Here is a 13,072-nt window from a genome sequence, read left to right on the forward strand (position 1 = left end):
GGCATCTGAGGGGTACCGAGGCATCAGCATCTGCCCAGATGCTCCCTTCCCATTCAGGGTAAGGCTCTAATGGACTCAATGGAAATAAGCACTGTATTTCCCAGCTGGTGTATACATACACGCACAGGAACTGCAGCAGCTCAATTTTAGAGTCTCTTATGATGAGGCAGACTGAGCTCCCCAAAGAGGTGGGGAAAGTCAACATCTTGATAAAGCAAATAATGAAATGTTGCAGTACCAATATACATTCTCTAGTCCCTTGAGAGAAACCACAAGCATGAGACGTAATAAAAGAAGACACAGAAAATAAGGGCTTTGTTGTGGACACAACCCTTACGTGCTCATTATGCACTGCAGTGACTTTTGTCTTTCTGACACTTATACACCTTTGTGTGATGTTGTATATATGTACAGACAGATAAGATATGTGTGAAAATACGTATACATACACTTGCACATACATCTATCCTAAATGAAAGAGGGCAAAAGAAGTGATTTATTTTCATTCTGTAAATGGCCAGACCATAAACACATAGTAGGCTTCTCTGCATGGCTTGCCTTACATCATCAGATGTAGTTTAAAGCATTCGTAAGCACTTAACATTTGAATTGGCATTTGTGAATATTTTAGCTTTTAAACACTTCCTTGTATTTTATGCTGTAAATTCTTAAACATTCAGTAGTACCAGTGTGGGCTTTGCCTACGGCTAATCTATAGGCTGCACTTAAGACAGAAAAAATCTGTCTATTTATACACAATTTTGAAATGGAGTTTATTTTTTCCTCTTTGAAATACATCAATTTGAGCAAATCTTGAAAAGGGTGATTCAATTATTTATTTGTAATGCAGCTTGGCCAACTGTGGAAGCAATAAAACCATCCAAACAAAAACCAGGAAATTATCCCAGATCCAGGAGCAGGAGCAAGCATGGCTCCCTCTAATTGAGTTTCCTCCGTTCTTATCTTCTATAGATCCCTTAGATTGTTTTCCAATTTTCATTTCCATTTCTTCCATTAAACGCCTCTAACCTATGACCTCCATTTACTGCCACCCATTTATCTTCCGCTTTTAATTGAGATGTAACTTGTCCACTTGTCCAGAGCTGAGCACTAAAACTCTGACAGCATGCTTGATAAATACTGGCTTCCTTCAGCAAAGCTTACTTGGGAAAGTGCAATTCAGAACTCGACTTGAACATCACTAAAATGGGGTTTACCTTATAAACATACCGCAGTGAAGACAAATAGAGCAAATAATAATATCCTTGGTTTGATTTGCTTTTTCCAATACAAGACTGGATTAGATTTGTTTTGACCCTGGGATGGTGAGGGGTGGCAGGGCGAGTGGGAAGACAACAGATAAGGCAAGCTTTCAGCAGTCAGTCATTTCTCACTTTAAAATAGAATAATTTTAAATGTGGTGGTTTTCAATCAATCTCCCTCCCCCTGAGATTCAGCATACAGGAATTTTGGAAGGATGGCATTGTTTAGAAAACAGTTAGGCCTTATACAACATCACTGCAGGAACTCTTGGCAAACATGCGTGAACTCCCACCATCCGGGTGCCTCTGTACCATTTAACCAAGGGGCAAGGCCAACATTAGGAGGGTCAGAAACACAACACAAAACAAAGAGTAAAGCTCCAGCTACTAAGCAGTCGCTTTAATCCTGTGGAGTACTTCTAAACTAAAGCCAGAGAGAACTGAACAGCAAAAGCTTAGCCTCTTGGAGCAGCACAGTAAAATGAATACTACACCCCAGGCCACTACTAAATTGTAAAAGTTAAGAAAACATACTGTGGTCAGGCATTCAATCACTCAAAATAAATAGATGAATCACTCCCCAATTACTCTAATGGCTTGATGTTTGCACCAGTGATACCAAGGAAAACATGACTTCGCTGGAGTCCTGAAGGCGAACATCCAGGAGGAACGTTCTTCATCCACAACCATTTAGTAGCTGGGCCTGGGCTGGAAAGCACCACGGTCAAAACACCTGAACGTGGCGCTCTCCTATTTCATGCCACATAGGTGTGACTGAAAATGGTGCTGACGCAGCCCAGACAGCTTCAAATTAAGGTTAAAACTTGGCAGTGACAGACAGAGAGGTGCAGCCCCAAGGCCCTGAGCAGGCTACACGAATCACACAACGGTTGTGGTGCCTGAGGTCTGCCCAGCACGGCAATGGCTGCCAGAGTCCACGCTAGGCCTCTCCCCAGACACAGTGCGGAGGGGAAAAAGGTGTCAAGAGAGGTTGGAGAACTTTGGGTAAGAGCCAAAGGCATCCAGGAACAAGAAATAGGAGCTGCTCTATCTAATTTTCTGAAAGAAGGTGACAGGCAAACCAGCTCTTTCCCCTGTTGAGCAGTAGAGCCTCCAAAAGTGGAACCAAGGGATATTATGCTTTGTATGGGTGCCATTTACACAGATACTGATGGATAATCAGGTGTGTACGTGGCTCCCAGCAGAGCAGAATATTGAACTTTATATTACAGCCATCTATAAGCTGAACATTTCCCTGTGTCTGGCTGTCTGCCTGCCGCCATGAATCCCATCTGAGGACCATGTCATCCATCACCTGCATGCCCAAACTGACTCTCAGAGCCTTCAGTCTGGCTGGTACTGGAGCAAGTTGGTTGGCACTTCTGCTACCTGTCACCCTGACCATGGTATTGAATGGCAGGACGGTCTTGGCTTTAATCCCAGTTGACAGTTCCAAGGGGAACTGGTCTCTTAGAGAACCACTGCTTGGGGCCCCTCTAGTGATGACTCCAGAATGGGACCTGTCAATGAGCTTTATGGACACGGCCTCATCACCAGTGCTGTCATGAAGCTTGTGAACCTGTATGCTGATGGAAGAGATCTTGGGAAGACCCAGTGGCATTACTTCAGCTGGTCAGTAATTTTTAAGCAACACATAAGGTCATGCCAAGGAAGCTTTGATGGAATGGTCTTTGTAAGGGACTTGAAAGCACAAGGAAAAGGAAAGCAGGGGCTGGGGGTTAGGAGAGACCATGGTTGGTCATTACAGAGAGCATCGCTCCGCGAACGAAATGAGGGGAGGCGGCAATGGCACTGCAAGGACATTGGCATTCCTGGCATAAGCCCCCCTTAATTTGCTCGCCACCAAACAAGCATCGGGTGCCACCTAATTAAAACACCAGTTCCAGGAGGTGACATCCAGCATCATGAATCAAACGAAACATCTGCTAATTCTTACAACAGCGAGACAAAACGAGCCAAAAAATGGCAAAACAAACACAGATACACAGACATCACTAACTTTGGCACTCACAACCCCACTGAACATAAGAAGCATCTAAAATTCCCACATTATTAACTAGCGCATCTTCAGTTTAACTGATCGACCGTGCAAATTTGCTACAGCACATGTTCAGCGGTTCAACGGGAAAAAATGGATCAAGTTTTCTAAAAGTGGGTGAACGCCTCACCGCACAGCATTGCACCGCAGAGGGGAAGCCTCCCTCGAGCTCGCGCAGTCTGACGGCACAAGCTATTAGCTCGGATGATTGAAGGACTGGAGTATGCAGGAATCTCAATACATGCATGGCCTATAATAGAAAAACGCACAGTGTGTTCTCCCCAGCGACAAACAGATGCTTTATTTTCCTTTCTGCTATAAATAATTGTTGTTGTTTTTTTTAATAGGTATAGATAATCAGGCATTTACATGGTTTCCAGCAGAGCAGCAATATTAAACTACTACGTTACAGCCATTCATAAACTGAATACATTGCTGGAATTACTTTTTAGTGTCATTATTATCCAACAATCTCTACAATATGTGTTGTTACCACAGCAGTAAAGTGATTAGATTCTGAACATTGCTGGAAATCTGTAAGTAACACCATGGTAGTGAATCCTGAGCAAAATCAGGCATTTAAGGAGAACTTTCTGACACCATTTGCACGATTCTTTCACCAGCAAGATTTAATTTACTTGGTTTAACCCTGCAAATGAGCCTACAGCACAGGTGTGTAATGGCACTTTTTTAAGTGTCTCATTTCAACACATAATCTTGTTAACGCTTTGTTAATTCTTATGGCCTCTCTTCTCACTACTCTTACACAAACCGGTTGCTTGTCTTACTTTGAAGTTGTCTTTTTTTTTTTGCTCTACTGTAAGACCGTACAGGCAGAGGCTGTGTTTAACCTGAATGAACCCTCTGGAATGTAACTTTGCTTCCTTGCTCTGGGACTGATTTTTAAGCAGCATTTTGTATAAAAGATGTAATCAGAAACCGAGCAAAAAGACAAAAGATATTCTACATCTACTCCAGAGATCACTAGGTCAATCTGGCACTAGGGCTGGAGATACATGAGGGCACTTTGGAAGTGCTGCAGAAGGAAAATCCTACAGCAACCTCTAATGACCTATCTATGCTGAGTCAAAGAGAAAAAGAGCATCTCTCTTTTTCTTTTTTTTTTTTTCCCCCCCTATGATGGAGAAGAAAATAGGAATTTCAGGAAGGGATAATATGCAAGCTGATTGCAGCAAGTTGCAAATGAACTAGTGGGGGGTATCTGGGAATAGACACTAATTTCCATTCCAACAGGAATGGAAGTTTCCGTATTAAAGGGTATTATTTTTGAGCAGTCAGCACAGAAGGAGAAGCTGGTGCAATAAAACACATGAAATTTCTAAGTGATCAGGAACAGAAGGAAAGAAGGAAAGTAACCGAGGCTGCAGTCCTGCTAAATACTAAGATGGGGGGATATGGAGAAGATGCAGCTGCCAAGGCAGTCGCTGAACAACACACTTCAGAGATAAGAGGCACCAGCCATTCTTCGAAGAAATCGTAGCTGCCAAGAGCTACAGAGAAAAGAGTGAATTGAAAGGACAGAGGGGTCAGCTGCAGTGAATACAAAAACAAGTCAAGGCCAAGGACAGGCATGACGCTTTGGGATTTGGCCAGGAGGTGATAATTTGTGGGTTTAGTTAACTGCCATCTCAGCGGAGTAGAGAGGGCAAAAACTCGATGAGAAAAGAGAGAGTTGGCAGCGAGAAAACGAAGGCAGCCAAAATACAGAGCAGGAATAAGGAGCTTGGGTAGGAGAGAAAAGGAGAAGGGGCATCTGGCAGGAGCAGATATGCTTGGAGAATTGTGGGTTTTTCCCAGTCTAGGGACACAAAGGCAGATCTGAAAACTGAAGTGATGCCAAGGGAGAAAACAGGGTTAGGTGAGGTGGCAGGAACAGCCGTGAATGAAAGAGGTCACAGGGGATCACAGGCAGAGCTCAAGAGGGAAGTCAAGAGTGGGAAGAACGAGGCTTATCCAGCGCAAGCAAAGGAGAATTTCCACCCCGAAACGCCACTGACTGGTATTCCTCAGCCAGGGGAAAAGCTGTGCTCTCTCACTGCATCCTGCTCGAACGGCCCTTTGAGGCATCACGCCACGTGTCAGCAGTTTGGGAAAACACTTTCCAGAATTTCTCAAAGAGCAATGGCATCTTTTCCTGTCTTCTGTTTGAAAAATCTGAACTGCATTTCTATAGCGTCTACGTGAAAACAAGGTACAGTATATCCTTATTTTATCCTAGTATTCCTCCCAGTTTAAACTCTGTCTCGTGACAAGAAGCAAGGAATTTGACTTGCTGTCATCTACCCTCACTGCACTGAGGAATATTGCATACCAGTTCCGTGAAGTCTACCTGCCTGAATTTCCACCAGGGCTCTAAGCAAATGTTGCATGAAATCATAACCCCTTTTATACCAACACTGAACCTCTCATGCCCTCTGAAGGAATCCAGATCTTACCCTCTGCTTTTAGAAGTCTCCTGTAAGAGAAGCCATAACCAACAGAACATAGCATTTACTGGACATGGTGTCACTTATGTGTCACCCAGATCACTGTTCTCACTTGATATATTTATTACTAACTTCAGGATATAATTTTGTGTACCTAGAGAATGAAAAAATATGTGCTAACAGTTTACAGGGGAAAAAAAGAGTGCCGTGAATAGACAAGGACAACAGCATTAGAACCACAATGACAACAAAGCTGCACTTATTGACCCCAGCAACAAAGGAAGACTTGGAGGAAAATTCTTTGTAATATTTTATATCCTGAACTAATTAAAGATCTCACTCCCCAAACAGCCAGATAGCAAACATAAGCAGTGCCTCCAGATGAAGAATTCCTATTTTGATGGTTACTGTAATGAGCACACTCCCAAAGGAAACAGCCAATAAAAAGCATCTCCTATCTGGAGGATGCTGAATGAAAGTTGGACTTTTCTTCATTTTACAGCAATTCCTTATTGCACCATATCAGCCTCCACCAAAGGTCTCAGTTCAATTTTTCTGTAATGAATTTGGAGACTCCAAAGAAAGATTCTATCCCATTTTTGCTGGCTAAATTTCTCTCTTTGACTTAGAGCTGACAATGATTACGAGAAAAACACCATTTTTACATCACTGTATGCAGTTTTAATTAAAGTTTATTAACTTGAGAGAAACTATCTCCTTATCACCACCAGACACTAGAACAAAAATGCCTTTTATTGTGTTATTAAACTGATGTTTTGTGCAGAACCATCTCTACAGCACACGGTAGCTCAATTGCCTAGTGGCAAATTAAACTGATCTCCATCCCCCACTCTTTCTTTTCATGTGTGTTGTGCCTCTGGCAAAAAAGATCACGCCAGTACCTTCTGCAAAATTTTATACCTACAGCCTGTGTCTGTGGAATCACATAAAGCTTTCCTTACTGAACTGCAGAAGGAACGAGATCACTTAGGTCAGAACTACGCACCCTGCCCACTTTTATAACAAAAAAAAAGCGTACACCAGGGGCCAGGCTGTGATGCATTACACCCAGGACCACATGCACAAAAGGATCTTTGGAGTCACTATTTTCAAAGTGACAGCTGGGGTTAAGAAAGCCAGAGCGAGAGCACATGAAAGTAGGAACTTTCAAAAATACTTTTAGAAAAGCAGTCACAGAAACATAGAATACCCCAAGCTGGAAGGGACCCGGAAGGATCATCGAATCCAACTCCTGGCTCCACACAGCACCACCCAAAAACAGGACTATATGCTCAGAGTGTTGTCCAAATGCTTCTTGAACTCTGCCGGGCTCAGTGCTGTGACCACTGCCCTGGGGAGCCTGTCCCAGTGCCCGACCACCGTCTGGGTGCAGAACCTTTCCCTAACACCCAGCCTGACCCTCCCCTGTCCCAGCTCCATGCCGTTCCCTCAGGTCCTATCACCAGGCACCAGAGAGAAGAATAAAACTTAAAATGCCAATGAGTATCACAACAGGGATTAAGCAATAGGGAATGATTAAGGGAGCTGGAAGACGGAGTGGTAAACCAGGAGGACTGAATACTCCAAATGGGAAGAGAGTTGAACATGGATTGGGAAGATGGTATTCAAGATGATGATCCAAGAGAAGAATTACTAGTGACCTTGCCAAGAGTATCTCCAGAGACAGACAGAAGAAATTAGGAAAATCACTCAGAACATATTCAAGGTACTTGAAAGTGCATGCTGGAGATGTTATTACAAATGAAAGTCCTTAGTCTGGGATAAGAGTTATGAAAAAGAGGGTATCAGTTGAGCAGGAATGAATGTGGCTTATATCAAATAAATAGACATGGGGGGGCAATAGGCGAAAGAAGAGAGATGTCCCAGGTTTGATTGCAGAGTAGAGTGATGGGACTGAAGGCTGCTCAGCCAGGCAATGCAGGATGGAACATGGCTAAAAATAAGAATAGGAAGGAACGAGCAGTGCTCTCAGCAGTGTAACTTGCAAAATACAATTTACTGGGGGTTTTATTCATAATGTTTTTCTTGCATGGGGAGGAGAGGAATGGGGACCACAGACGGAGATAAATACAACTATCATGAACACAAATCTTTTTTTCCTTAACGAGCAAAACTAAAAGGTTAGCAATGGCATGGGGGTGAGGGGAAGGATTTTCTCCTTGGTGGAGAGGAGATGGGGGGCTTTCTTCAGCACTGGACCAAGGGCAGAAAGCACAAAAAAGAAAGCCTTCCGACACGGAGAGGCTCACTGGCCTGAAGTGGTTAAAGAGGAAATAGAAAGATTAGAAAAAGCAGAGCAAGGAATCAAATTGCTTCAGTGATAAAGGACATTCAAGGTGACAGAAAATACTCTGCAATAGGTATTTACTGGAGCAGATTGAGTTGAGCGGGATCATTTACGTGGGCTTTGAAAAACACCACAAACACAGCAAGCAATTACACTGCAATAAATAAACCAGTAGCACACGTGCAAATGAGGAAGCCTAGAAGAGTGCACACGGGAGATAGAGCAATCGCCAGGAGACTCAATAATTGCTCCTCGGAGCCTGACTTGAAGGGACTCAGAGGGTGGAACGAAGATGTTGTGTCCATCATGGGCACAATGAAGCAGCTGTGGCTCTGCACAGCCCTTCCCCTACTAACCTGCTGCACACAGGCACAGAAAAACAAATGCCTGAACTCAGCAAAAAAAGCATGTTTCAATCCCCTTTCTCACCTCCCTGAAGACGACCTGCAATGCTAGACACACACTGAGCTACTTCAGGTTCCCAGTCCCGAAAACCACTCCAGCTCAGTTTTAATGGGGTTTTGCAATTTGCCGTGTTCAGGTTCCGGCAAATTTTTAAGCTTTCCTGCCTTCCAAATATTTTGCAAATCATAACCTTTCCTCCTGCAATGTGGCACTTGTGGGACTGTTCACAGCTAACACAAGCTCCAGAAGACTTCTGTCCCCTATGTGGCTTCCTCCCTGTGCACGTGCTACCAACCGTGTAAAACATCAAAGTTTGGTCTCATGGAATATAGCTATTTTCACCCATTATCTACAATTACCAGCTCTTAACCTACCATTTCAGCTTCACAAAAAGCCAGCACACAGCTCCTGGCAATCTCCCCACCCGTTTTGGCTGGTAACAGTCCACAACACACCGATTAATCCCAAGGCCAGGCCTATTCCACTGAGAGCACACCTATTGCCAGGAAATGTTGAAAGCTGACAGTCAATTCATCCTGCCTGTGTAAAACCTAGGCACAAAACCACAGCAAAATGAAGTAACAAACCACTCCTCTGTATCTTCACCCCTCGCTTGAGTTCAGGAGCTTTTGGGTGAGGGCTGAAGTTGAGGGTGAAGTTGAGGGTGATCCCAGGCACATGAGGGAGAGAAAGAACTTTAGAGAACTACTGCTTGTACTCCAAATCCATTATTTTTTCCCGTTTTCAACAAGGCTGGAATGTAAATCAGAAGTGTCTTTGACTTCGTTGCTTTCCCAGAATTTTCTAAACAAGTTTCAAAACCACATCTGTTTTGCTGCTTTCCTAAGTCACTTCTTTGTGTCCTGGCTCTTCCTTTGGCTGCTCAGTGTCTGGGAGACAAAGGGGATAGCTTTACACCTAGCTGGTAAGAGACCACATTGGACCCAAGAGATGCCAGCACGACCCTCCACATGCCAGCTGAGCTGGAGCTGTGCAGTTGCACTCGAGCTTTTTGCAGCTCTGGAGATGTGCAGAGCTTCGTTTTCAACGCCTGCCTCCCAGCAGCATCTCCTGCTAATAAACTGCGATTTACACTTGCAAAAGCGCTTACCCTTACAGCATTTCTGGAACTCCTACAATTCATCTTGCACTGTGAGGTGTTTCTGAAAATCCCACTACCTGAATAGCAAAAATGAGTGTCTGACATTAAGAGGCCATCTTCCTCCTACTTTCTGCCTGTTTATGATGAGGCTGGGGGCGATGCTACCATCTTGGAGGTAGAGCCTATACACAGCTCTGCTCATCGAGCTCAAGAAAAGCCTTTGTCTTCTTTACTCACAAGCATCATGACTTTGTCAAGCTGCCTGTCTCAACTGAAAACAATCTGGGCATTGATTGGCACTGGGATGGGCTTTAAAGCTGGCAGGGGAAAAGTACTTTCCCACTTGTAAGCTCAGCGAATTTGACAAAGAAGTGTGCTTGGACAGCTACAAGTCTCTTTCTACAAAGTCAGTTTTCAGAGTAAAATCACCCAGCAAAGGCTTTTTCCTGACAGTCACAAATAATTCCAGCAGCAAAGTTATCAGGTGTCTAAAAGATGTTTTAACCTGTCTCGAAGAACCTGTATGACATCTTTGGCTGTCATGAGAAGGACAAGGATTAAAAACATAGTTACTGGTGCTAGGAGTTGCTCTTAGAAACTGGAATAACAGGCACACTAAAAATTTATCCAGAAAACGAGCAGAAATAAAAAAAAAAAAAAAGGAAATTCATAACTCCAGCAGACTCTAAGGATGAGTCCCCAAAGCAGATACTACAGCCTCTTTCTCTGACCCCAGGTGCCATCCTCATTGCTGCTCAGATGGAGAAACCCCACAAGAGATGAGGTGCTCATGTCCCCACCTCAGCCATATGCAGCTGTAGAGACTTAATGACACTTTATAGAAGAGAGAGAAGAAGAAACCTCAGATAAACACTTCACTTCTCTGTCCTGAATACAGCTGGGGAAAGCCATGCCACGGAACGAACTAAAACCTCGCCATGCAGTCAAAAAAATGGTATTTTCAACCTTCTGATAATCAGCCCCTCAGCTCTGTCAAGTCTGAAAGCCTCCCTAGTTCCTGCCTTGTCTTCTTGCCTCTCCAAAGCATGTGTCTGTGCTGACCGCTAACATGCAACAGACATCTAACTACGCAAAGTCCGAAATAGGAAACACAAACATACAAATCACAAGCATACGGACAGCCGGCATTCAGGCTTATTATCATCATTACTTAATCACATGTTAAACGAGCTAAGAATTAACAGTTAACACATGAAAAAAGTTGGCTTTCCATCAAAAGCAATTATAATTAATTCCTAAGAAACGTATTTCTGGATGCCAAATCAGATGGAGGAATCGACTGGGGGATAGATACACTCCTTCCATAGCTCCACTCAAAATTCTAATTAAGACCAGAAATACAAAAGTGGTTGTGGTGGAAAGGTTAATAGAAGAGGAGGAAATCTCAAGAGAAACCATGCCAGATATTCAGTCCCTGTTTTTGGCTCTTCTGCACTTTTTTCCTTAACAGAAAAGTCCCTAGAGACAAGAACACACGTGTGCACGCACGCACACTCTACCATGTGGATATTTTAGAAAAATAAGCTGACCACAAAACAATGCGCTCTGCCATCCTAAAGGTCTTGTGGAGAAAGTGGCATTGAAATCTTAGTCTCGACTGCAGTCAGAAAAATCAGCTGTGTCAGAAAAGTTCATCTCCTCAAGCTATTGAAACATGGAGAGAAAGGATTTGTAACGCTGACGATACTGAGCGTGCAATCTGCCCCCTAAGCAAGAGCAATGCTGAACAATTAAAGTGTAGGCAACAGGATGGTTTGGAAGAGCGAGGAGAGCATTTCAGCTAAAAAGCCCCTTTCTTTTGCACAGATTCTCCTGAAATATTCATAATGTAAAGAGAAGATGTAGAAAAGAAAGGAGCTTTCTAGATGAAACCATCTCCAGGCTGGGGGAAAAGAGAGGCGAGTGCTTCCGGCAATGCTTCATGCTGCAGTCTCCAACTGGGGTGCAGAAAGGCAGCTTGAGAGAAGCCTCATGAAAACCTCAGAGTTCGGGCTGGGTGTCACCAATTTGCAGTTTCTGCAAAAAAAAATAATGGGAAAACCCAGGACCGGCCACCAGGAGCAGGAACAGCCTGGTTAAAAACAGACTTTTCTGAGGACAACAAAAAGAGGCTTGGGGGAAAGCTATCAAAAAAAATATTTCAAGAATTTGTCATTTTTCATCTGCTTCTCCCATTCATCAATGCTTAAAAAGACAGGGAGGAAGTGAGGCATTCCAAAAAAAACCTCTTTGCCGTCTCCCAAATCCTTGTGCATATGCTGCACAGTGGCAAATTCTCCTGAAGGGAAAATACAACTTTCAGAAAATATGAAACACTGTCCTGTGGGAAGTGATTTCACAAAGGATCACAGAACCGAGCTGTTTTTTATACTTCCATGTAAGATATTTTTCTTTGAGAAAGAATTTTCTCCGGCAGATCCCCCCCAGCAGCAGCCACTGAGATGCACTATGAGCCTCCATCCTGCCTTTGAGCGACCAGACCTCTTCTTGCATTTTACATCAGTTTAGCCAGAAACAAAAACTGTCCATTAGGGAGGCCTTGTACTAAAATGTTCATCTACAACACCCTTTTCCTTACCATTTCTCTTTCAAAGCCTTCTATCTCAAGGTACTGCCCCAAAAATCCCTAAAATCAGAAAATAATACCGATTACCATTGTTATACCTGGTAGCCATGCACGGTATGAAAGGAGCTGTACAAAAATGAAGCAAGCTGGCTGTAGCTTCAAAATCTGGTAGCAAAAGGCAGAAAGTAAGGCAAATCATTGTGGCTATGTTTTTTTAAAGCTCACTGAAACACCACGTGCCAGGAGGTGCAGATCCCCAGGTGCTATTCTCAGACAGTGAATCACTTCCCAGTCCCAGGCGTATCTGTCTGTTCCTCCTCCATCTCCTCCTTCCCTAAAGGCATGAATGGAACCTGGGGTCATCAAATGACTCAAATTAATGTAGTTAAAAAAAAAAATACACCTTACTGAATGTGCTTTTTCTGATGACTCAAACGTCATTCATCTGGAAACAAATACGCACAGAAGTCCCACTGTCTGTGACTTCAATAAATATTTAGGCTGTCTAACCAAAGCATGTGCATAAAGGTATCTTTAGGATTATTTTAGACTTGCTATCTTATCAGCAGAAATGCTTCCCTTCCTATTATTTATCTTGCATAAAGTGAGCCATCATTTTTTTTTTAATTATTATTTTTTATGTATTTTTTAAAGAGTAATTTATTGGAAATTCTCTGTCTGCATTAAGATTAATTTAAACCCAGTAAAACTGATAAACTGTTGTTATTGGCTTCAGTCCACACTACCTTTTAAATCTTTGGATTTTCATTCCAAGGCTCTGATGAAAGATTCATTCCAAGCACCTAAAGTAATCTCAGCTTTCTACTCCCTCTTCCACCCTCCGCTCTCTTCCAGTGTAATCTATTTTATGGTTTCACTTATAAAAACATAGTTCTGCCTAC

General features: G+C 43.1%; 1 protein-coding gene and 1 long non-coding RNA gene across 25 annotated transcripts in view; both read right to left on the reverse strand.

The window, feature by feature from the left end:
• The window catches only part of FAT3 (FAT atypical cadherin 3), a 419,605-nt gene that overhangs the window by 245,498 nt on the left and 161,035 nt on the right, over nt 1–13,072 (reverse strand). The gene's annotated exons all lie outside the window — the stretch shown is intronic.
• LOC310901135 overlaps nt 9,348–13,072 on the reverse strand; it is a 71,125-nt gene continuing 67,400 nt past the window's right edge. Inside the window, exon 2 of the long non-coding RNA XR_014585626.1 lies at nt 9,348–12,504. This is a non-coding gene — a long non-coding RNA (uncharacterized lncRNA). The remainder of the gene's footprint in view (nt 12,505–13,072) is intronic.

The sequence above is a fragment of the Anser anser genome (assembly GCF_964211835.1).
Source record: "Anser anser genome assembly, chromosome: 1".
Classification (NCBI taxonomy): domain Eukaryota; kingdom Metazoa; phylum Chordata; class Aves; order Anseriformes; family Anatidae; genus Anser; species Anser anser.